Consider the following 26426-nt stretch of genomic DNA (forward strand, 5'->3'; position numbering starts at 1 on the left):
TTTACACTTGAGTGCATTTATCATCCAGTGTGGCATTATGTCAAGTACAGTAGAACCTCAGAGTTATAAGGAATGGAGGTTGTTTATAACTCTGAAATATTCGTAACTCTGAACAAAACGTTATGGTTGTTCTTTCAAAAGTTTTAACCTTCTTAATTTAAATCAAACAAGCAAGAAACAGTTTCCTTACTTTGTCAATTTAAAAAAAAATGTTCACTTTATATTTTCGTAGTTTATGCTTAACACAGTACTGTACTCTATTTGCCTTTTTTTTTTTTTAAGGTCTCTGCTGCTGCCTGACTGTGTACTTCCAGTTCGAAATGAGGTGTGTGGTTGACCAGTCACTTCGAAACTCTGGTGTTTGTAACTCTGGGACACTACTGTATAAGATAGTCAAACAATGACAGTAGGTAGGAATTCATGGCCAGTGTTTAATTCATTATTAGAACACTTGTTGGTTTTTGGTAGGCAAATGGAGGGGAAAAGAAATTTACATTTGAAAAGGCAACTTTGACAACTGTTGAAATTGGAGAAGGCAGCAAAGGTAGATTCATATTCCCAAGATAGTTGCTAATGTAATGACATCACTGACAGACCTGTCATTCATCTTTTTGGGGAGCCTCTATTTCCATTTCTTGATCCCAGGCACATTCCACTTTGGGGGCATTACTGCTAAGAATATGAAGTGCAGACAGATTTCTACCACAGAAGTTGGTCATTGGTTAGCGGCAAGCAATATTGTAACAGCTGGCTCCTTCTACTTATTTCCCTTATCAGAGACATAGTATTAAACCACATCCCCACTTCCAGGTTTGCAGGTTACCTCTAACCTTGGCTTGCATATACATTAGACATCCTGAGCTACAGGCTTTTGCTTAAGATTCCTCCCTTAGAATTCCCCACCTTGATCTGAGCCCTAATTAAATCTTAAAGTATTTTAGGTAGATAACATTAACAGTAACGCTGACTCACCTTTGTTGCAAAGTCATAGCTGCTTTGATTGATAATTTTCAGTTCTTTGTTTTAGCCATGAGAAGTCTCAGAAAAACATCAAGCCTCATTTACTGGGATACATAAATATGGATTTAAGAGCCTAATTTTAAGCAACCAGTTTTGGCTTTGGGTTTTAGTATCTAAACAAATTACCCAACCCAACTGCAGCTGTTAGGGCTGTCAGTGCAATAAACATTTCCACTAGCTTGACATTCTTGTTTGATGGTGAAATATACAAATAAGTTGCCAAACTTAACTGAACATTTTCTTGGATAATACACCTCCAAAGGTATTTCTGAGAAATTACTTGTCCCCAAATAAATCCCTCTAGAAAGATAAAAAGCTGATCTTGATGGATTGTCAGCAGGATGGAATTTAATATTAGCATCTATTCTTGTGATCCTGATTGGCAATAAAAAGAGCTGGACAATTTCTAATGCGATAAACTTCAGCTGGTGTTTTTAAAGTAAAAGTTTTCTATTTAAAGTTAATGCCAGTGACTCAACTATGAGAGTCAAGGAATACCCAAAGATGTGGCTCAAAAGATAAAAAGATAGATGGTAGCAAAAACAGGATAAGAGCGGTACTAATCAAATAAAGAGGATATTTAACAGTAAATAATGGAGAAGTCTATAATCAGATACAGAAAGACTCTGAACATTTAAAAGATTAATAGATGGCAAAGACAGTTCAATGCAGATAAATGTATCATAATGATGACTTTGAGTCTATCACATAGCTCTGTGCATCATAAAAATAAGAAATATTAAAGAGAAAGCGATCAAAACTTGCCTGCATGCATCACTTATGAGTAATGGGGAACAGTAAGATGAAAGACAAATTGCATTACGTTTGATGAGTCTTTTCACACAAGTCTAGGAGCTTTATGGAATATGAGGAATGAAAAAATGCTGCAGAAGAGCTGAAAGAGACAAAGGCAAGTCTGAATGTCATAGGAAATTAGAGAAAACTTTTAAACATTCATTAAAGATTAGCCAATAGTAGTTGGAAGAAAAAAATCACGATTCTCTATCATAGAAAGATAAAATAGATGTTTACAATCAAATCTGAATATGGTATTCAGCTACAGTGGTTTATATTTATTTGCCTTGTCATCGGACCAAAAGGACAACTTGAAAGTGGAAAATAAGGTTCCAATCCTTCAACTGACAACATGTTCATGGAATGCTGTGCCAACATGAAGCCTAAATGAGGTCAATGGGATTCCATGCAGTGCAGCAATCTGCCCACATATTGAAACTTGCAGAACTGAAGCCTAAGACATTACTGTTCTTTATTGGCTGTCATATATTACACACATTAAAAATGGCATTAAAAGAACATTATGGTTGCCAAATCACGCACTCAGAAGTTAGGAAATGCCGGAATTAAAGTTGCCTATGAGACCTTAATAGGGCACCTTTCAATTATGCATTATGATACAATCTTTATTAACACAATTCCATTTTATTTTTCCACAGGATCCCTGCCTCATTCAGTGCACAGGATGGATGCTGCTCTGGGAATGAATCATTGTTGTCTGATGTAGGAGGTAGTTTCCTTACCCAGCCAGTCCTACTTGGTCTCCCTCAACTCTTGGGCTCCTCAGGCCAGTCCCAGTCTCGCTCCCCTTTTGAGATTCTGATCTCAGTTTTTCCCGCTAGTATCCAGTCTCTCCCCCTCCACAACTGGCTTCTTGTATCTCTCTGCCACTGGTCCCACCTCCTCCAGCTCTGATTCCCAGTATCCCCATCACAATTTACTCCCTCGCTACCCCCCAGATCTAGCCCTTGCCCCCTCTACATTTGAATCTGGCCCACAGCTGCTGGAGCAGCACTTAGCCTCTGGAGCTCAGGGCTGAAGTATACTCACCACAGATGGAATCTTCAGAATTTAGCTGCCAAAATGAATAACAAGTTTCTACTGAGTATATGTGAATTGACATTTTTCAAAGTCTTAAAATTTGGTCAGATGCAGATGTTTTTTCATGGGAACATCAAAAGGCATATCTGTGAGACAAGGACATCACCCTCCCTCTGCCATATTTCAAGCCCTTGTTCCAAAGCATGGGGGAAATAGAGATTCTTATAGAAACAGCTGTAAAAAAGAGTTAACCTGGGCAAAATATATATTTTTCCCTAACCTTGTTTTAGAAAAGGCTGACCCATTTTTTTCTAGAAACTTAAAAAAAAAAAATCTGATGCAGATACCCAGCATGGGAAATTTTAGCCTGAACTTTTAAAGTTTGGCAAAGTCTTCAGGTCTTATCATGAGAAGTGTCAGGGCACCTTAACTACAGGAAATGCTACCAAATCTACTTATCATATAACACAGCTTACTTTGGGCCAGATTCTGCCACCCTTAATCAGGTTAAGTAGTATTTTATACCACCAATCGTACACTAATTGTGAATAAAAATGGCAAAATCTGGCCCTCTATGGCAGCTAGTGAACAATTTACTTTATACATGAATCAGAAGCTGGTCCAGATACTTTTTATAATTATACATTTTACAGCAGTTAGAGTTTAAAATCCATGAACACTACAGGGCAAGAGAACAGCACATATGTAATCTTTACAATTGTCAATATTGTCTCTTCCCATCTACATTTTGAATTCAAATAGCCTATTTTCTGTAAACTAAAATTCGTTTTAATACTAGTAATTACTAGTTTATGACCTGCACCTGGCATTTGCAAAAAGAAGACGGACAAGAATAGGAAGACATCCTGCAACATTATTTCTGTGCAATCATTGAAATACCTGAGTTGGAATTAATACATCTTGTCTTTGAGATTCAAATCATATCATTTTGCCAACATTGTCTACCTGTTCAAGTTTCTTTCCCCTGGACTTGGGGGGAGCGGGTGCAGCTTCAAAGCCACAATAACCGCTAGCTGTATTTATGATCGGCTCCCTTATTTTCAAATGAAGTTTTATTTGTTGAAGCTCGGGATTGAGATGCTTTACCTGATAAGTACCTGCATATACTTGTCATCAGAACTGATTTCCTAAATGATCATATCAAATAAGCAAAGGATCTGACTATTATAACATAGGCACTATAGATGGGGACATTTTTTTTGTAATATGTTTCTGAACATATTTGTGTACTGGCTTCTTTTTCCAAGTTGCTTGTCAGATGCAGAGTAAATTATTGTTCCAGTTAATTGGAGCCTTCTATATTTTGATGTTTTGACAAATCATTTTAATGTTACTGTCACAGATGTCTCATGTAATTACTGGATCTCTCCAGAACAAGGAGTTCTTTAGAGTTTCTCTTTATTGACTATTTCACTGCTGTGCACCACCACCAATTTACATAATTTACCATGGCATGGAGATTCCTGCTATTTACTCCTGCTATTCATACAATGTACTGTGTCTTGGGGAAAGGCCAAATGGGGATGTTCATCTCCTTTGAATCCCCAGATATGATCCAGACTCTACTATTTTTGTTCCAGGTCAAGGGACTCCTTTTCAACATCCATGATAGCAGAAAACTTGCAAGAAAAGCTGATCTCATAAAATTTTATACCAAGAACATTTTTCAGGATGTCGGTGCCATTGAATCCAAATCAAACAAAACCTAGGCTTGAATCAGCCTTAAACCCCAACAATAGCCAAAACCCAATCCTCATCTGACTAAATTGTGGTGAGACAGGGAGAGGTCATGTGTGGCCCAAATAGATACTGCTACCAAAAAATCTCCGATCTTTGGCTCAGGTCTGTAAAGACACTTAGGGTACGTCTATCCTACCTGCCAGATCGGGGGATTGATTTATTGCATCTTGTCTAGATGCGATAAATCGATCCCCGAATCAACGCCCGTACTCCACCTGGGCAGGAGGAGTAAGGGGAGTCGATGGGGGAGCCGTGGCGGTCGACTCTCCGCCGTGAGGACGGCCAGGTAAGTCAAACTAAGATACTTCGACTTCAGCTACGCAAATAGGATAGCTGAAGTTGCGTATCTTAGTTCGAACCTCCAAGCTAGTGTAGCCCAGGCCTTAGAGTGGAGCCCCATTAGGGACACCATTCGAAGCAGCAGCTCTGGCTAGGGAGCAGTGCAGAGCCACCCCTTCCCTGGAGGTGCACTAATAGAGCTTGCCTGAGATATACACACCTCTGGTGCTGCTTCCTGCACATGGGAAATATACACATATGTGCACTTTGTATCAACCAAACCCACTAGCCTCACCTTGCAGGGCAATGCAGAGGTGGGACAAAGTCATGATCCTGACCCTTTCTTTGCTCTTGCAGTAGCGGTTTGCAAATCCTTTCACTCTTGCTTAGCTGAGCAAGACTAACACAAAATGTGATGCTCTATGAACTAGCTCTAAGCTCCTGTTCTTCCTTATTGTGACACTGAGCTAGAAAAGGGTTAAGCAACTAGAAGGCTAAATGACCCAAATTCAATCTTTAAAGACATATTAGTAAAGTATGCAAATGGTAATTAAGGTCATTCCTTATAAATAGCTAAGAAAGCCATGTTAGATAGATGAGAGCTTTGAAATGTAGACTTGTATTGTTAAAGAATTAGACGAAGATAGTGATTGTATTTGTTGGTGTTTATCTATATCTTGTTAGATATGAAAAATGTAACCTGCCAGTTCTTGTCTGTTACTATATTCTATTGATTCAGAGATCAAAAGGGAACATTAACCTTTAGAGGAAAATTGGATGTAATAATATCATTGTCTATATTTCTCTTTCAGGTTTGTACTAAATGGTCTATGAACTGCTTAATGGGTAATTACCTTATGCTGATGAATGCAACTAATTACCTGTGTATACATAAGAAATAGGCGGTTTTACTTCAAAGCCACAATGCATTACCTATTCTTCATTCAAGGAATGCCTGTTGTATAGTCATGCTGTCAAGAGGTTATAATAGCCTGCCAGAAATCTATAAAAGAACTCTAGGACCTGATACTGTCATCTCAGATCTGCTTAAACTTGGTCAGGGGACGCTTGAGTCGCAAGACAGGTCTCCAGTGCCAGTCTCAATTACCTTGCTACTTCTTATGGAAGAATTTGTACAATATCTATATATGGACTGCGTATTTGTACTATAACCTGAAGAACTGATTCTGGAAATAACTTTTTGCAACTCAGCAGCTCCCCCATCTCTATTAAAAAAACTGACCTAAGAACTCTATTCATATCTGTATGTATAATGATCTTTTAACCATAATACTCTCTCATTTTTTTTTAAATCTTAGTTAGTTAGTAAGAATTGGCTGTAAGAATGTATTAGGGTAAGATCTGAAATATTTACTGACCTGGTGGATAATGTATCTGATCTCTTGGGATTGGTAGAACTTTATGATGAACAAGACTTTCAGTAAGCCTCCTCATATTTGTCCTGGCTGTCTGGGTGGGAGTCCAAGGCTGGGTTGCTTTAAGGAGGGAGCTGTGTTTTTGTCTTCTGGGTAACCAGTAAGGTATTGTAGAAGCTGTTTTGTTGCCGGGTTGGTGAATCTAATTATTAGAATAAACACCAGTTTTGGGGATCATCATTCTTTGCAGTTTGCCCTGATTGAGCAATTTCACTGTAGCCCCATTCAGCGACATTTATTAAGGAGTTTTTTCTGCTTTTATATAGTGTCTTAGAAAAGAAAACTTTCCCAGTAAAATAAAGTTTCACAGCAGCATGCACATACTCATCGACAACATCATTTTTAATATCAATAGCTAATGATATTGTAATCTCCAATATTTATGGCTCTCAGTAAACAGCCGATGGCTAAGACATTTATCTGAATCTTTGTATTGAGTGCACATATAACATTTGCAGATAGCCCTGGTATTTTCTGCCACTAGATTATTCTGAATAAGGTACAGATTGTGAATATCAAGGGTTTATTTTGAGGAGGGCGAGAAGTGGGGAATGGTTGACTCTATGCTGTACTGTGAGTCCAGCCAAAGTCCTCAGATTATTTGAAATTAAACGGAGTGAACAGATAACATCAGAGACAGTTGTTAATGACAAATAACAGCAAGCATTTATATAGCACCTTTCATCTCCAAGGATCCTAGAGCACTTTATAAATTTAAATATGTATTCAACCCAGGCCGTTTGCTGTGGGTAGGGAGTTGGAGATGTTGCCTTCCCACTCCACCTCCAGCTGCTTTCCCCTGTCAGCTATTCAAGTCTATAGTTATGTATAGCAGCACTACTGTCCGCCTTGCTGAAGCACTGCTCTGTGTACTCTGGTGTCCTGACCTCTATGCACAACCCAATACATCTTGTACACAGCATTACCAACCCTAAACCTTCAAAAACAATGAGTCGGTCCCCAGAAAAAAACCATGAAATTAAAAATATATAATGATCTATCTAGATTCTGCCCTATTTGCCTTCTGGTTTAGGAGACTGGAGTATGCACTCCGGTCACATATTCAAACAAATATGAGGGATAGAAACATGTAAGAAAGCTGAGATTCTCATGCAATCACATGAATCTGAGAATTGGGGCTTAAAGAAAAAACAGGGCCACCCAGAAGGGAGGTAAGTGGGGCAATTTGCCCCAGGCCCCGGGCCCCGGAGGGGCCCCCACAAGAGTTTTCAGCGGGTCTTTGGCGGCAGGCCCGTCAGTGCTGCTGAACACACCCGGAGCGAGTGAAAGAGCCACTGCAGAAGACCTGGAGCTTCTTCCGCTCCGGGTCTTCGGTGGCAATTCGGCGGTGAGGGCTTCTCCCACTCTGGGTCTTCAGCGGCAGGTCCTTCACTCGCTCCAGGACCCACCGCCGAAGTGCCTCAAAGACACGGAGTGGAAGGACCCCTGCCACCACAGACCCCAGGCCCCCTGAATCCTCTGGGCGGCCCTGAGAAAAACACCAAATATTGCAAGACTGCCAATGAAATTGCAAGTGTTGGGCAATGCCCTGGAACAGAACCTCCAAAACCTTCTTCTTTGCCTCCTTGCTAACCTGTTCCATCCCCACTCCAGTGTTTCTAACCTGCTCCCGGCCTCTAGCAGCTACTGCCCCTGAGTGATTCTCCCCACTCTTTCCAGATCTCTGCATTTACATATACAGTAAAAGCTTTGTTTTCTGGCATGTTGGGGAAATGGGGGGAGGGGAAGGAGGGTGAAGGTTAGTCAAAAATTCCAGTTAACTAAGAGTTATACTTACCTATAGAGGGAGGGAGTTTGAGTGCAGGAGGTGGCTCAGGGCAGGGCGTCGGGGCACAGAAGGGGTTTTGAGGTCCAGGTGGTGCTCAGCTCAGGTAGCTCCCCGCAAATGGCGACATGTCCCTGCTGCTCCTAGGTAATGCCAAGTGGCTATGCGTGCTGCCTCTGCCTGCAGGTGCCGCCACTGCAGTTCCTGTTGGCCACAGTTCCTGGCCAATGGGAGCTGCAGATAGAGTTCACGGGGTGGAGCAGGGGCAGCGCATGGAGCCCCCATGTCCTTTCCTTCACCTAGGCACAGAAGGGGCATGTTGTCGCTTCAAGGTAGCCACGAGGAGCCAGGTAGGGAGCCTACTGGTCCCGTGCCAACCGTACGTTTAAAGTAGATCAGAAATGCCAGTTTCTAGAGCATTCTGGTTGGTAAAGTACCAGATAACACAGATTTTACTGTGCTGCTCTACTTTCTCTTAAATTTTCACTGACCCTTGGCCTCTCAAAATGTCCCTTTTACCCATCTCTGCTCTAGGTCAACCAGGGAAATGCAAGCAGTGGGGAAAGGAATCAGGCTTGAGGGAAGTAGCGTATTTATTTTAAGGGAGCAGAGCTGTACTATGTCTGCTGAGCCTGGTGTTGAAAAAATCTGATTGGAGAGGCTTATATTCAGGTCAGGGATATTGGACGGGGTCAGCTTGGAAGAAACAGGAGGAGAAAGCTGGACAGTGTTGTAGGCAGAGTAAGGTGGCTGGCTCTGCTGGTCTCTGTGCTTGTGCGTGTGTGATGGGCATTATATTGTTGGTGAAGGAAGCCAATAGGTTCAAAGGAAAGAAGCAGTGGAGGGACACAGAATGTGCTGGAAAGAACCAGGAGGGCTGGGTTTCTCAGCTGAAGCAGGGATGGTCAGATAGTGGCAACCTGGTGAAGGAGCCGGGATTGCAGAGGGATGATGCCGTGGGGAAAATGTTCAGCTACTTACAAATGCTCAGCCAATTGAAGGATGGGCTATGGAAGGAGCAAGAGTTATTTTGAACTGGGGGAGCAAATTGTTGGTTGAACCTGGCATTTCTAACCAGGGAGTCAGTAGCCAGGTTGGGTTTAGGTGACAGGAGGTCTATCGTGAAAGGAGTCCTGGAGGGTATAGTCAAGGTTGCAGAGCCAGATACATAATCTGACTGGAGTGATCAAAAATGTTTGTCTATGGCTGTGGTTTATATGGATTTGGTTAGAGTAGTTTGTGCAGGACTGAGAAGATGGGTCAATGACTTTGTGATCAGTGGGTGAATGCAGAAGAAAATGTATTTAATGCCTTAGAACCTGCTAAAATACAGGAAATTACATTTGACATAACATTTCTAGGAGAGGATCTCTGGATGCCTCAACATTTATTTATTCTTGCCTCCTTACAATGTTAACTTTTCTGCTTGGTTAGCTACAGTCCCGTTCAAACTTTTTTATATAAGAGTCAATTCACACCCCAGTGAAATGCAGCTATCCCTTGGAGGAAGCATGAAAGCTGTTACAAGAACCCAGAAACACTACACAACAGTTTCAGACATGAAGTGAAGAACAATTATGTATTTAATCAAAACTAGAGTAGGACTTTAACGAGGACAAATGCAATTGCCCATGCCTGGAATGTAGGGCTAGATTTTGCCACCCTTAATTGAGTAGTGTCTTACTCCTTGAGTAATTCCACTGCTTTCAGTATGAGGGAAGGGACAGAATCTGGCCCCTTAATGAGCATCAGATTACAGAAATTTGTTTTTACACTTCAGGCATGAGATACATCTTCAGTTGCAGGTCCTTGCTATCATAGAAGAGCATAAGTTCAGTTCTGAAGCAAGCAAGTCCTGTACTGAATTAACCTTTGTTTATTTTCAAATGGACCGCAACCTGGCAAACCTTTACTCATATGCAGAGCCCCATATCATGGCCTGGAAATACTCATGAGAAGAAAGTGTGTGTATATTTGGGCCATTAATTACAGTCTTCCTGGCTCGGAACAGGTGTAATATTCCACTATAATAAAGTGATCAAAACAGCAGAGGAACTGACCAGGAAGCTCGGTGAGTGACCCTGTGTTAGAAGTCAGAACTGAATGGGTTAATGCTTGTACACAAAGCGATGATAACTAGCTGGATGTTGGGCTAAGTTAAGTGTTATTTTCTCCCTTAGTGCTGTAGGCAATAACCTGCTTAACTGCTTGTGAATAATTATCAGCTACTGTAATATTCTGACAAGCTGTCAGAATACAAGGGCTTTAAAAGCTGATAATGTATAAAACATTCTACTGGCATATTGATATTTATAAAATGTTCTTGCATGCTGACAAATTAAAATCTAATTTAAGAAAGGTAGCTCCAGAATACATCAGGATTATTTTTTGTAAGGAAGTGGGGCCTCATTGTGTTAGGCACTATTCAAACACTTGTTAAAAGACAATCTACACATATTTAAGAGTGTTAGCTTCTTAGAGAGAGAAGAATTATGAAGGTCCCAATCCTGCAAGTTGCTGAGACTTAAGGCAGTTGAGGGTACATAGCAACCCTCCTAAGGTGCACAGCTTCTTGCATCATCAGCTCCTTAGAAGTGAGGTTTAAATAGTAGCAATGGGAAGATTTAATTTTTGAGTGGAAAATTTAGGCTGAAGTAAATCATGCTTGGTCTTAGTTGGGATCTCTAGGCACTATCATAATATGAACAATAATAAAAGGAAAACTTCCTGACAGAGAGGTCTAGTTTGTTGTACAATAATGTCCTAAGGAAAGCGCTGGAGCCCCATTGCTTGGGAGCTTTAGATTTTTATGACAGAACACTAAAGGGGAATGTAGCAAACAAATCCTGTGTTTGAAACAATATATAATGTATCAGAGGAGTAGCCCTGTTAGTCTGTATCCACAAAAACAATGAGGAGCCCGGTGGCACCTTAAAGACTAACAGATTTATTTGGGCATAAGCTTTCGTGGGTAAAAAAAACCTACTTCTTCAGATGCATGGAACCATGCATCTGAAGAAGTGGGCTTTTAACCCATGAAAGCTTACGCCCAAACAAATCTGCTAGTCTTTAAGGTGCCACCGGGCTCCTCGTTGGTTTTTTTAAATATATAATGGTTTATCTAATAGTCTTTTCCATCTCTATTTTTTGATTCCATGACCAAAGTCTAATATTGCAGTTCTTGGTCCTTCTAATGCAAGAGGAAACAAAGAGACAAAACAAAGAGACATGCATTCCTATGAATTCCAGAAGGTCTCCCCATGCCTATTAGCAATCTGTCCACATTTAAGATGGTGAAGCCTCCTTGTCTTGGTAATTGTGCATCAGTGAGACTTGCTTTCACCCATTAGGACAATATGATAGTAGGGTCAAAAATAAGGTATTAGTATCTGTGTATCCAGTAGGACAGTCAAAGTAGAGTGACTTGCTGAGAAAACCCTGCAAAAACCCAACAAGCTGGTACTATTAGATCATATGTACATAAGTGGAGCTGTGCAAATAATTATTTTTTTGATTTGCTGGCAATTTCTGAAAAAAAAGGCATTTTGGGTTGAATCAAAAATGATTTTTTCTGAATTTTAAGCAAATCAGAAGTAACAAAAATTATTTTGGGTCAAATAAAATGCTAAAAAAAATATAGACCAAAACAATTAAATGAGCCCTGATATGAATTCACAAATCATTCAATATCACTGAATCTGCATTTTTCACCCAAAAAGTTGTCTGAAAAACTTTGCCCAGCCCTATACATCAGCAGTAACTGAATTTCACACTAAATTCTGCTTGCTTCTGCATGTCTTTTCAAGCTACCATTTGAGATGCAACATCCACATTGCTATTAGTGCGATAACTCAAGCCGCTGGTAGAGCAAGTCTGTGTATCTGGGCTTGGAGACTTGTTCCCAGCTGCAGTATAGCCATACCTCCAGGGCCCTGGCCCAGCAGAGCTGGTGCAGCTCCACTGCTGAAAAGAGGTCACCATTTGAGTGGCATACACCCTCTGCAAGCTATGGAGCAGTAATACAAAGGTTCCCGCTAGCATCACTGGCTTTTGTGGAGGAGCAGTAGTAGCAACTAGCAATCTTTCACCATGGAAAGAGTACATTGGCCACAGGTTCTGCTATCACAAGTGAGCCTGGAAGGATTCCCAAGACCTTGAAAAGCCCTCTAAATGCACAGGCCTATGTCAGCCTGTGTGTGTAGAGTTCCTTAATTTATGTATAGGGTTACCATACGTCCTCTTTTTCCCGGACATGTCCGGCTTTTCAGCACTCAAACCCCCGTCCGGGGGGAATTGCCAAAAAGCCAAACATGCCCGGGAAAATGGCGGCTCTGCTCCTCCCCTGACTCTTCGGCTCTGTTTAAGAGCCGAGCTGCCCAAGCGCTATGGGCTTCAGGCAGCCCCCTTGCCTCCGGACCCCAGCTGCTGGGCACTTCCCCTCCCGGGCTCCGGCGGTGCAGGGTCCGGAGACACGGGGGCTGCCCGAAGCCCAAGCGCTACCGGCTTCACGGTTTGCCGGGCAGCCTCCAGACCCTGCGCCCCCGGCTGGGCGCTTCCCCTCCCGGGCTCCAGCTGCGCTGGGCAAGTGCCGGCCGGGGACGCAGGGTCTGGGGGCTGCCCGGCAAACCGTGAAGCCGGTTGCGCTCGGGCAGCCCTTTCCCCGTGGCTGGGAGTGGGAGGGAGGAGGGGGCAGAGTTAGGGTGGGGAAGGGGCGGTGGAGGGTCCTATTTTTTTATTTAATAGATATGGTAACCCTATTTATGTAACGAGGTTAGGGTTAAAAATCACAAGCTGCAAAATTTGAGAAGTGACAGACTAATGTCTTCAGCTATCTTAGGTCTTCATAATTTCCATTTCTACTACCTGAGTGCCACCTAGCAAAATTGAAATTTGCATAGTCAGGGCCCTAGCTAACTTCATGGCCTTCATGTCTTCAGCTCCTTTTTTGTCTTAGGTTATAGGAAGCTCTGCTTGGAGCAGGATTTTGTTTTTGTATAATTAATTCTGCTTATGTTGGAAGGACTTTATCTGTATTATGAGTTTCCCTAAACTTAGTTACCATTTTGATAGTTCATACATCAAATCAGTATATACAATAAAGATAGATGCTAAAGGAATTTCAGCGCACTGAACTTCTGGTTTGTATGGGTATTATTGAGACATCTACAATATATAAACAATTGTAACCCCCTCTCCATGATTGATGGGTAATGCAGCAAAGACCTAACGGAGCCAAAGTTCAGAATGTCTGTTCATGCTTTGCTGAATCCGTCTGTGTTAAGCCAAATAGTCTGTGTCATTTCAAAGAACACTCATCTCCAAGCAAACTGCTAGTAAAATATGTTTTCAATAAAAGTGACTAAAATGTGCTAGACAATGCCTTTTGGTTCTTAGGTAGAGACAGACCTTAATGTGTGCTTTTGTTACCTTGCCAGCATATTCTGTCAACCTACATTTCACTTACAGCAAGTGTGCAGCATTAATGCAAGCATCCATGAAATAGTATCTTGTACAAATCAAAAGATCTCAGAAAGGAATATATATTCTATTTTATAAATGTACACTTCTATTACCTTATGAGTTATTAGGCATATTCTGAAATGCATTTATTTTTTATTCAGATGAGCTGGATGTTCAAATTCTAATTTAAGAATCACCACAGATTAAAATGATGTAAAGACTCAGAGCAACCTACACAACTTCTGTTGTGCCTAAAGGGCCAGATTTTCAAAAGAACTCAACGCCCAGTAGCTTCTGGCTAAATATATATATTATTGCAAGGGCAGCCTGGTGACCTACAAAAATAAATACTGAACTACACACCTGACTTCAATTATTTGTCCGATGTCTGGGAAAACTGGGATGATTAAAATAATACTTTTCAAAATGTAACAAATTTGGCCTTTGTTGAGATTCTGGAATGTTTGACTAATTTATCTACTCTTATAATTGTGTGCTTTCCTGGGTAATCAACAGGGACTGAAATAGGGGCTCTTGTCTTAATTCCCTGCTGGACCCACGAGGAGAAGCACCTGTAATTTCTCAAGGAAACGTGACCAATTTTACAGACTCAGGAGGTTCAGAAAAGCCCCCCCAAGCTTTTCACTGCTTATCTGGAGCAAACTCAAATTCTGAAACTTTGAAGGTTCGCCTATCACTTGTCTCAGGAGTCCTTGGGCTGGAAAGACCTGAGGCAAGGCAGTCAGCCTTTGAAAGTGAGGGGAAAGTGTGTCTTGAATCACTCTGCAGAAAGTGTCTTTTTGGATGATTCAGGAAAACAACCCATAGACTGGCAATGAGTTGGAGGGTGAGATACTCTGTGAAATGGAAAATAGCAGGGGAAAAAATCCTCTTTGATCCCAAATGAACATGGCATTTTTCTGGTAAAGGAGAAAAATAATAAAAAAGAACCACAAATGTATGCCAGAATGCTCTTTCCATTCCACCAGGATGCTTATTCTTGAAACTGGATTGTTCCCATTTAACAATGAAGACCAACCTATTTAATTTTTTTTGTTGTTTTAAAAGCAGCAAGTATTTTACCCAGCCAGGAGGGTATTCTATCTGCTCCAAGTGCAAGAACTACAGCTAATGAAATGGAACAATCACAATAACGCTTTTGCATTAGGGTCTCTGTTGTTGCTGCTGAATATGAGGCAAAACCAAGGCCAGGAGATTCGTTATGCGACAGCGAGAAGGAAAAAGAAAGAAAGGAGGTGGGAGTGGGACTAAGTGCAAAGACATCACTGAATGCTTGAGCCTTTTTTCTAAGAGTCTGAGTAAGAACAAAAGAGAAAAGAAGGCATGGTTTAAACAATATAATGTTCTTAGAGCAAACCCTGCAAACACAGCTAATTATAGATTTGATATATTTCTCCAGGCTGCATTTTTAGTAGTTTTATTATTCTAAAGCATAATACCTCATCAGATACTTTCCACATTATCATCATTTAACATCTCCAAATTACAGTCTGCAGGCCTGAATTTGGGATTTGGTCTAAGTAGCAGAATAGCAACTACTGGAAATGTTGTGATGGATGTCAAATATTACATGGTTCATATTGCTGAACTAGACAGCACAAAGAAAGATGTTGTTACAGTTCTAAAACTTTAATCTACCCACCTCCTATTGTTTGAAAGTGAACAGCCCATTCAGTCTCCATTGAATATGCATGTTAATAATAGGATCAGAGGCTCTTTTTTTTTTTTTTTTTTTTTTTTTTTTACAGTAACAAAGCCATGGTGCCAGCTGGATGGCAAGTTAGTGACTTTCTTTGAAATGCAAAGGAGTTTGCCAGAGATTCAGAAGAGACACCACCGGATGTCTTAATAATATGAGCTTGGGTCTGCAGTCACCTGTAAGGCTCTCAGATAAAGCATTTCCCTATTTTACAAATTGTTGTGAATGGTACACAGGCAAGCGTTTATGTACTTGCAGACTTGCCAAAATTTTGTTTTGGGTCAAATTCTCTGCTGGCTCTGCTTTGAAGTCAGTGGTGATGTACAAACAAAGAAATTGGTAATAGCTGTTTTGCTACAGTTTACCAACATCAAATATCTTCAGCCTTCCTTGGAAAGGTAAACAAACATATGGTTCAGACCTTATAGGATGCCAGCTGGAAGAAAAGGAAAGCAAAGTCTTTCTTTCCGGAGGAGGTGGGCCTGGGAAAAGGAGGTTACATATTCCCCAATGAGCACTACTTGCACCCCTGAAATGCAGTCACTTCTGCAATGTGAGAACAGGTATCATGTGGGCACTTGGCATACAGGAAGTTGATGGGAGATAAATGTTTGGTCAAGCACACACACATAAGCTTCTGCACAATTGACAATGCCATGGCAATTTACGTAATATTCACAGAGAGCTCTCAACCCACAAAGTCAGACCATAAGTTACATGCAATCCTAGAAGAACTGAGTCAGCCCTACTGTTTCAGAGACCTTGGGTGTTTCAGACTTAAGGGCTTGGCCAATAAGCCAACTGTTTCAAAACCACTTTTGTTTGATTCTGTATCATGAATCTTATTAGGCTTACACTGTATACTGAACACTCCTGGTCAGACCACTGACTGAAGGATTCCTGTGGAACACCTTGATAGATATCCAGGGAGACACAAACTTAGGATAGGTAAAGAAAATAGAGTGAAAGCCCTTTTCCTGAACCCCATTAGAGAAATGGGCTTTTGGTGGTGTGACGGGTTCGGTCACAGAGACCCCCTTGGGACTGTCACCTGATGTGCTGAGATTACCTCTGAGCCCATTTTCCCTGCCAGCTTGGGACTCCAGAACCCTGCCTTGTTGAGATTGACATGATAGCCTGCTGCAACACAGACCCAGGTCTGGTCCACACCCCAAAAGCTGCAGGCTTTAACCAAAAACTGCTCAGCAGGTCACCTATTTCCAGCACCCAGACACCCAGCTCCCAATGGGATCCAAACCCCAAATAAATCCATTTTACTCTGTATAAAGCTTATACAGGCTAAACTCAAATTGTCCACCTTCTATAACACTGATAGAGAGATATGCACAGCTGTTTGCTCTCCCAGGTATTAATCACTTACTCTGGGTTCATTAATAAACAAAAGAGATTTTATTAAGTATAAAAAGTAGGATTTAAGTGGTTTCAAGTAATAAGAGACAGAACAAAGTAAGTTACCAAGTAAAATAAAGCAAAAACATACAAGTCTAAGCCTAATACATTAAGAAACTGTTTACAGGTAAAATCTCACCCTCCGAGAAGTTCCAATAAGCTTCTTTCACAGACTAGACTCCTTTGTAGTCTGGGCCCAATCCTTTCCCTTGGTACAGTCCTTGTTAGTTCCATCTCAGGTGGTAACTAGGGAATTACTCATGACTGGTGTGATAGACCCAGACCAGTGAGGTACAGGAGTCGGGTAGAGGGCAAATATACTGATCACTGGATGAGTAGTTTTCTGTTTCCCTTAGTGACCAGAGCAGGGGCTGCACTAGAGTAATCAGGAACCTGCTAGAACCAGTTAAGGCAGGCTAATTAGGACACCTGGAGCCAGTTAAGAAGAAGCTGCTAGAATCAATTAAGGCAGGCTAATCAGGGCACCTGGGTTTTAAAAGGAGCTGGGAGCAAGAGGTGCAAGGAGCTGAGAGTGAGAGGGTGAGCTACTGGAGGACTGAGGAGCACAAGCGTATCAGACACCAGGAGGAAGGTCCTGTGGTGAGAATAAGGTGGGAATCTTTTCTGTCTCTAGATACCCCACCCCTTCTAAATAGAAAAGCACCAGGGGTTTTGTACTAGTAGTGGGACCTCTCAAAGATTTGAAATTTCAATTGTTTTCCAGAGCTTTAAACACATCCAGGTGCAGAACTCAAAATATAAACACTGAGCGTGAGTGTGTTGTTGTGTGTTAAATTGGTGATCTCACTCAAGAACCAAAACTTAAAGGTGAACATTTATATGCATTAACTTTCCCTGGTCAGTATGCCATCATATAATTTGTTCTTTCTGAATGCTGGCATAATTCGTCATGAACTCCCTAAACCATTAGGCATGAAAAGCCATACAGCATTTAATAGCAAGGCATTTTTCCATTGACTGCACTCAATCTTGAATTTGACATATTACTTCAGTGTCAATAATTCCAACGCTCCATTCATACAGCTCCTCAAATGGGAATCTCCACTAATTTTTCTATATTCCTTTTGCAAAGGTCGGCATTTGAAGAATACAGCTTTTCTCCATCACTGTTAAGAGACTGGTCCATGGACAGTCGGGCCCAGTGGACATAGCAAGAGTCAGACTGTAGATCCAAACCAAAGGTCAGAGCCAGAACTGGGAATCAGTAGCCATTTCTGGAGCCAGAGCCCAGATCAGGAACCAGGGTCAGGGTGAAGAAGCCAGAACCAGGAACAAGGGGAGGTAGCAGGGACTGAGCAGCAGCAAGGTAGGTGAACAATGGAGGAATGGGACTAGTAGTAGGGCTGGAGCAAGGCAAGGTGCAACAGACACAGGGAGGAGTGCAGCTGCAGGCATGAACACATTGAGCATCCAAAGAGTCACTGTTGCTGGGCTTAAAAGCCAGCTGGCTGCCTTTCCTGACCAGTCAGAGGGTGCAGTCAATCAGGTAGCCTGCTGCAGGCCAACTGTACTTGCTGGGTTCCCAGGAGACTGACTCTGCAGCAGGCCCTGATCCCTGTCAGTCACAACCCAGCTACTTCTTTTGCTTCAGCATGCAGCAAAGCCATAATCTGGTGTTGGTGACATCTGTGTGGCCAGGGAAATGACTGTTACAGATTCAGTGTTTTGTGGCTTTGGTGCAGAATTGAAGAGAAAAAAATAGGCTGAGGAGTAGCAAGCAAAGTTCAAAAACAAACAGCTTCAAAAATTAGTAAATATGGCAAAAAAACTTTATAAAGGGAAATAACTTACATCAGAACCTGACTCTAGATGTTTATAAGTTTTAGAAATGAGAATCTAAGAGAATGAGAAAGTCATGGGTGAGTGTGAGCTGAACAAAGAAATCAAATTGATAACAATTGAATTTAATCATGGAGAGGGTACCAGTGATGTGTCTTTCAGATTAGAGCCTGCAAGCTCCCAATGCAAACATCCTCCTGACAACAAGCATCTTAAAAAATGTCCCTTTCGTATTGTTTAGTCATTTCCCAGGGTAAACTTCATTCATTCATTTTTAATAGTAGTACTGAACTCAGTGAAAACAAAGAACTATCAGCTGCCTGTATGAGACTCTTTCTCTCTGCCATAGTCTGACAGTCAAAACTATGTGAATGATATGATATAATGATGTAATTAAAATAATTTCTAGAATTTCTAGAGTTTGCTAGTTACACAGTCCAAGACAACCACTCATCTCAGTATCCATTCACTGAAGTAACATAACACTGGAAAAATTCTGGTTGTTGGATTTCAGAGCACTGCATATTCTGTAGCAATATTCCTCCATGTTCCCCAGTTTTGACTCCTTTCCCATCCAGTAACTTATCACAATTTTGCTTCTAGACCAGGTAATATCGGTATCACCATTGATTAAGGGCTTGTCTACATGAACAATTGATCATGGCAAGCTGGGGTGTGAATCTACTCCCCACTATTCTGTTGTGGAGTAACTGTGAATGTGGACCCTGCTAATGACAGTTCATTAATGCGCTTTGATCTAGTCCTCTTTGAAACAGGACTAGATCAAAGCGCATTAATGAACTGTCAAGGTACATCAGCAGGGTCTACACAGACAGTTTCTCCACAGCAGGCTAGTGTAGGGTAGATTCACACCCCAGCTTGCCGTGAACTAATATTCATGTAGTCAAGTCCTTAGAAATAAGGGAGGCTGTGTCCCAGACAACAGCAACCAAATGAAAGCACCCAGAAGCCCCAGTCATGGGCCAAAACTCTATTGTGCCAGGCACTGTACAGACAACAAAAAAGAAGATCCCTTTCCCAAAGCACTTACAATTGTCCATTTTAAAATGTAGGACTTCATGGCTAACAAATGTGCACTGAGATGGGGGAAAAAGGGCTAAAGTAGACAACTAGACCCTCCAGATTGTGTATTGGGCTACAATAATTCTGGGTAATTTTGCATTTGTTTTACTGATCTTCTGTGGCCTCATTCTTGTGAGTGAAAGGTGTTTGCATAAGAGAAAGTTAGCTAGAACTCCTTTAACCTATTCATGCTTAAATTATATGAGACAGATAACTGTTAAAGACAGTTGTGAAAGTCTGACTAACAAGGAGCCATAAGCAATGGTTGTAAGGCAGGGGTTGGCAACGTTCGGCATGCGGCTCGCCAGGGTAAGCACCCTAGTGGGCCGGACCAGTTTATTTACCTACTGATGTGGCAGGTTGGGCCGATCGTGGCCCCCACTGGCTGCGGTTCAAAGTCCCGGGCCAATGGGGGTGTCGGGAAGCCGCGGCCAGCACATCCCTCGCCTGCGCCGCTTCCCGCCGCACCCATTGGCCTGGGGCGGTGAACTGCAGTGAGTGGGGGCCATGATCGGCCGAACCTGCCGCATCAGCAGGTAAATAAAGTGGCCTGGCCCGCTAGGGTACTTACCCTGGTGAGCCGTGTGCCAAACATTGCCGACCGCTGTTGTAAGGCATGCTGTAAGTAGGAAGGAAAAGCCAATAGTGGACATGAGAGATAGGGCAGAGAGGAAAGCACCACAGAAGAAAACATGGAATGGTGCCTCTCCTAGATTAGAGTCACTGGTCTATATACCAATATACTTTCTCCCTCCCAAGAATACTGAATTCAGAACCCAATTCCTATATCTGCCAGCCTTTTTTGTTTAGGAATATCAATATCCAGCTAGGAAGTGTGATGTCCAGCAACACAAACTGCTACCATTTTTTGTGTTGTATATGGGTATAATTATCCTCCATAAAAATTCAAAAGAGGAAAATGGAATGTCTGGCTCCTGACTGTAAATGGTAAATTCATTGTTGGATTGGAACTAATAAAAGTCACCGTTGTCTGGTATCTGCCAGTTAGCAGCATGAAGAGAAATCTGATTGCAGAGAGAAACAAAGGCAAGATGTGGAAAAGGGAAATACATACGTTTTCCTGTGATTCAGAATGCCCAATGTGGATGACTGATCACTGTACATAAGAGGAGAAAAAATCCCATACGCTGGAAGAGTGTGAAGAAAGTTGCTTTTAAATTCAATTACAGATTGTCCAAAGTTCACCAAAAGGTAAGAATTTCACATCCCAGAGAGTAACAACTGTTTGTCATTACAAATAGGGGTTAGACTTGAACTGGTGACCTCAAGGTGAAAGGATATATATTCTATTACTAATCCCTTAGGCCATGCAGTCCCTAGGCTCAATTACTCTGACAAGGCAGAGAAAGCCATCATCCACCAGATCAGTTTGAACTTAATCAAGTTCTCTAAACAAAAGAAAAAAAATTATCCTGCATCTTAAATCAAGTTTCTTTCTTTACTCAGCCCTGAGATGCTGTTAAAACCAGGGGCAATGTTACCCCAACTTATTTTTATTTACTTATTTATTTTACCAATTAGATTCTCATTAAAAACAAAGCAAAAAACTTCGGAAGTTTTAGTTCAAAAACAATACAAGAATTCTTAAATAACTGATTATTTATCCTGGGGTAAGAAACCAATACTAGACTTACACATGTGCCTAATTTACTCACTGCGAGTAGTCCCCCAAGAAGACTAATCACAGCACATATAGCTAAGCACATGCACAAGTCTTTCAAAGATCAGGACATAAAGATATACTTGTTAGGCATTCACACTGCCTATCAATTTGATGCAATAGATAGCAAACCAATTACATCTATTTTTTTCCATCATTAACAACAGTTGGAAAACTTACACTACTGTTTATATAATTACTGAATTTTGACAAGGGACTTTTCTAGGGAGTAGCACATGGTTACTCCAGGCTGATTTGACCCTATGACATATTTTCCTTTTTTTTCTGAGCCATAATTTTGAATTACCAAGAACACGGGCTTACAAAGAATGGAGATTCTTTTAACCTTTTAAAGTAGCATATTAGCTTATGGTTTCAATTCCTATATTAAATTCAACAGAGTGCAGAGCAGCTGGAAATTTTCTGTAGCACAGTTTCTGACAATTTTATCATGGGTCAGGTTCTGATCTGTGTTACACCACGTAAATCCAGAGCTATTCCACTACAGTTAATAACTCTGGAATGTTTACAGGTGTAAAGAAGATCAGAATCTGGCCTCAATGCCAAATGAGCAATTGGCAGTGACCTGAAGTTGTGAAATGGCTCATTCACAAAATCTGATCCTCTAGCAAAAAACAAACAAAAACAAAACAAAACAAAAAACACACACCACCAAAAAAAACCCCCAACTCACTGTTTTTCCAGATTTCTCTTTCTTTCTGGGATAATTTCATTAAAAATGCTGAAATATTTAAGGGCCTCCTGGAAACATTTAAATTAAAAAAATCATACAACCCATAATGAAGAAAATACTAAATATGAGAAGAGATTCAGGTGTCAATTCCTTTCTCTAGAAACATTAAAATGCTATTGGTAAATGCAGGCACAAATCATAAGAAAATCATTGTTAATAACTAAACTCTCTGTAAAGTACAATGTCAGAACACATCTGCTCTATTTAAAAATTAACTATATCATTAAAGTTATATTACTAGTTAATTTCTAAAAATGTTTAATTATTAGCGAGGTAACTTTCCAGCTTCCAGAAAAGGATTAGAAGCATTGTGCTTCTATGCTTGGATCTTCCTTTTCCAGTTACTTTAAATTTTAAGAGGATTATATTTTCAATTATTTTGGAGATTAAGCATAATATCTATCATTGTTATAGATGCAAAGTCATCAACCTTTGTGTCAAGACAAACTGAACCCAATTTTGCCAAGTCTGAGCATCGTTAAATGGTATTTTTCCCCCTTTAAAAGGGGGACATCAATGAAATTGTGCCCCACTTATGCCTACAGCAGTAAGCATAGCCCAGAATATTTCTTCAAAATGATTTAGCATTCCATTAGATCTGCCTCCTCCCCATCATTTGCTTCTTTTAGTACTTAGAACCAGATGAGTTTAACTGGTGACTTTTAATTTAGAAATGATCAACAATTAAGCTATCCTAACTTTAGCAATATTACCCTTTTAAAAATGTTTTCAGATTTAAGTTACAAGAGGTTTTAGCTCATTATACCTGCCTATAGTTTAATCTGAGCACTTTTTAATCTGTAGCTGCTAAAGCAGAAACATTAGAGGCAAGTACTCAAGGGGTTTTGCATGAGCTGTGCTTTATGATTTCCCATTAACATTCTTCTAATGGCTCTCCAATCCACAAAGTGCATTTTTTTGAAGAGCCTTAACATATCAGCAGAGGCAGAATGACAGCTACATAAAACCAAAGCAGTTTTAATACAAATAAATCAAACATCTTCCTTTTCAGAGCTAGCCAGGTACTATAATACAACTTAACCTAAGTACTTGTACAAATACATTCGAATGGTTAATTGCCTTATTTAACAGAAGGTAAACCGACAATACTTGCACCTGACAGCTCTAGGTGGATGAAACGTTTATCATTCAAATCAGAGTTATAACATGAAAGCAAAACACAGACATGGACGCAAGAGAAGAGATAGTGAGGAAAAATGCTTCTAAATTATGTTGTGGACACTTTCTCTAATGGATTGTTCTCTTAATTCAACCAACCTACCAGCATGCTCTAGAAACTGATTAGCAGCTGCACACAGTCCTGTGCTTATCTGGTATACAGATGCACTTGTTTGCATACTTTAGTGATCCAACAATTGACTGTTGTGGCAGAGGGTGCATAGGAAGAAGGAAAAATCATTCATTCATTCATTCACAGATAGAAGATAGTCTACATGCTGTTAATGATGACTGTGGCACCAGGTCAGAGAAATGGAGGTTGCTTCACATCACTCAGCATAAGCCTTCTGGATAATCAAGTAGAATCAATGGCAGGTTCCAGAGAAAGGCTGACCCAATCACTCTAATAGCACTGTGGGTGCAGTTATGCAGTCACATGAGGATGTATTTAAAGGGAAAAGGTAGATGGGGTTTTGATTCTGGCAAGGATAGTCTCCGCTTGGACAATAACATGGTGTACATACACATCACAATGTTTAATATTAATAATCACAGAACTAATAACTAGGAAAGAGTCATAGATTCAACCCGAGGGGTAGACAGAGTCAACTCAGTAGCCATCTCCAATAGACAGTTTCTTTTGAAAATTCCACCTGATAGCATAAGGTGGAATGTTAAGTATATGAGAGACTTTTACATGTAGAAATTGTCAGTCTCAAATACAAGCATATTAGCTGACTCCGTAGGGACATTTTGGCCCTGATCTACAAAAACACTTACTCTCATGGTTTGGGTTAAGCACATGCATAACTCCTTTGATTTTAATCAGTTTGAAGGCTTTCATGGATACTCTTTTGAGTCTTGTCTTAACTAGGAGAAACATGTTCTCCCACTTCAGCTGTGTGCAGTGAATCATTTGACTGGCTGACAGAAAAGTGGGTTATTGCTCCTAAAAGGGGTCCCTTTGAAATTGGTGGCAGGTGACCAGGAACAGAGAGGTTATACCTTAGGCAGTTTTTGAATAGCCCTCTCACTGGGGTTGGGCTGGCAACATCCACCCTTGGAATCAGGGTTTCTTTGTGATCTGCTATAGGCATTATGCTAGCCACCTTTCTCCCTTAGGGGTGGGGAAAGAATGTTCCCCCTCACTCCCAGATTGGTGAAGGCAGGGTGGATTGTTTCACCTTCTCCACAGCAAGTCAGAGACCCAGTGGGGTAGGCAAGGGGGTTAAGTTAAAATGTCTTAACTAAGTGACTTAAAAAAAAAAAAGAGAGAACAGATGTGCAGTGCAGATACTCATGACAGAAGGGACATAATGATCAGATAAAATGGACTGGAAGGGGATTTAAAGGAAAGTATCCCTTAAGAGAGTTGAGGAAAAGGGGTTTGGGGCCTCTAACATCTGGTAAGCAGGGAGCCAACCTCCCTCCTTTTCCAGCCTCCTTAACCCTCATACAAGGGGAGACTAGCAGGGTCCCAACAATGGGCTGGCTAGGACCAGGTTGAGAAGGGTGATGACTGATGATAACCCTCCCAGATAGGTGGAAACGATTAAGGTAATAACAATGACCTGCACTGTACAATTTATTGCGGGGTACTCCCAGATATTTCAAATGAATAAAATAGTGGCCTAATTAAACCACCCTCACCTCCTGGCTTTCTTCCAGCATGGCCAAAGGTATTTTCTTAACTCAAATTAAGATTTAACCTTAAGTTATTAGACAGACTACAAACTTTGCCTTGACTAGAATTTTATCTCTAGTTAGCTAATTGGAAGAAAGAACACACCATTTTTCTTAGTGAAGGTTCAGCCATAAGTAGAACTCCGCAGTCACTGCCAGTAAATTGACCTTTCTATTTTTCTTGTATAGCAGCAAGTGCTAAGAGTGTCTTAAGTTCCTCTAAATTGTTTTCATTTAGCGTTTTTGGGAAGTGGCTACATTATATTTAATTTTCTACTCCCATTGTCCCAATGACTGTTTTGAAGCTTAGGAAGAGTAACCTCAAGTTAAATCAAAGGATATATAAATTTGCTTGTCTAATAAAATTGTGTAATATGTATTTAAAGACAAGAAGAACAATCATGAGTCAGGCTTACAAAAAGTAATTACAATTCACTTAAGATAAAAAAACAGATTGACAGTAAAAAACAAAACAATCCCCGCCCCCCAAAAATACAAAAATAAACATTTCCTAGTTAAAATTCTAATTTGTGATATTCTGATCATAATCTTTGTTTAAGAGATTGTATTGAGCGATGTTGGTAGGCGACTAGACGACAGAATACAGGATCCTGATTGTGATATCACACCACTGATTGCAGTTATTTAACCCAGATGTATATCATAATAAAATCAGGGCCAGAGGCTTTGTGTCCTAATTTTTTAGTTTAAGATAGCTGGACGTTCTCATGTACTTTCAGCTCTCTGGTGCATAATCAGAAGTCCAGATCCATTCTTCCTCTTAAAGAAGGAAGAATTCAAAATCTAAGTAAGCGATCTACACTCGGGTGTAGAAAAGCCATGCACCCTATATTAGCTGTCTCTGTATAGAAACAGAGTGAGCATGGCAAATGGTGAAAACAGGTGTGCAAGTGATGTTCATTCAAAGAGTATTATGCCTTTTACATTACAGAGAAATACACTTAAAACAGCTAAGTGGTCTCCAATGTAGGAAAGGAACCAGAATAATGCTTTGTCTAATTTTCCAGCTTAGTTTTTGTTGTTAGTCTCCTAACAGAGAAATCCAGCAAGTTTGAATCATGCCTATGCTGATATTATAGAAAGTTTTATTTCTGCATCCTGCACACTTCCCATGCATGCAAGGGAATCCAGGAAGGAATCATTCCTCCCCAAGAGTGTATGAATGATACTGTATTTCACCCCTCCAACACAAAACTATAGTGAAAAATGCTTTAATCTTGTTGCCTGTGAAGCCACATCCAGTTGATCTCACTCTTCATGCATTTTGTATATTACCAAAGCTCACACACACACACACACACACACACACACACACACACACACACACACACACACACACACACACAGTGGCACTTTCAGCAACTCCATTAGGTGAGTCAAAGAAGAGCTTCCCCCTGGCCAGTCTAATAGGTGAATAATAACAATGCTAGGCTTAGCTCCTTACAAAATTATTCTTTGCATGTATTACAGATCAGCACTAGTGGCTTGCAGTACGTGTTGCCTAGATACGAAAGATG

General features: G+C 40.8%; 1 protein-coding gene and 1 long non-coding RNA gene across 27 annotated transcripts in view; one reads left to right on the plus strand and one right to left on the minus strand.

The window, feature by feature from the left end:
* The window catches only part of LOC135977047 (uncharacterized), a 31372-nt gene extending 24860 nt beyond the window's left edge, over positions 1 to 6512 (plus strand). Inside the window, exons 2-3 of the long non-coding RNA XR_010594368.1 lie at positions 283 to 325; positions 2475 to 6512. This is a non-coding gene — a long non-coding RNA (uncharacterized LOC135977047). The remainder of the gene's footprint in view (positions 1 to 282; positions 326 to 2474) is intronic.
* ROBO2 (roundabout guidance receptor 2) overlaps positions 1 to 26426 on the minus strand; it is a 1484585-nt gene that overhangs the window by 865407 nt on the left and 592752 nt on the right. The window lies entirely within an intron of this gene.

This window comes from Chrysemys picta, chromosome 1, assembly GCF_011386835.1.
Source record: "Chrysemys picta bellii isolate R12L10 chromosome 1, ASM1138683v2, whole genome shotgun sequence".
Classification (NCBI taxonomy): domain Eukaryota; kingdom Metazoa; phylum Chordata; order Testudines; family Emydidae; genus Chrysemys; species Chrysemys picta.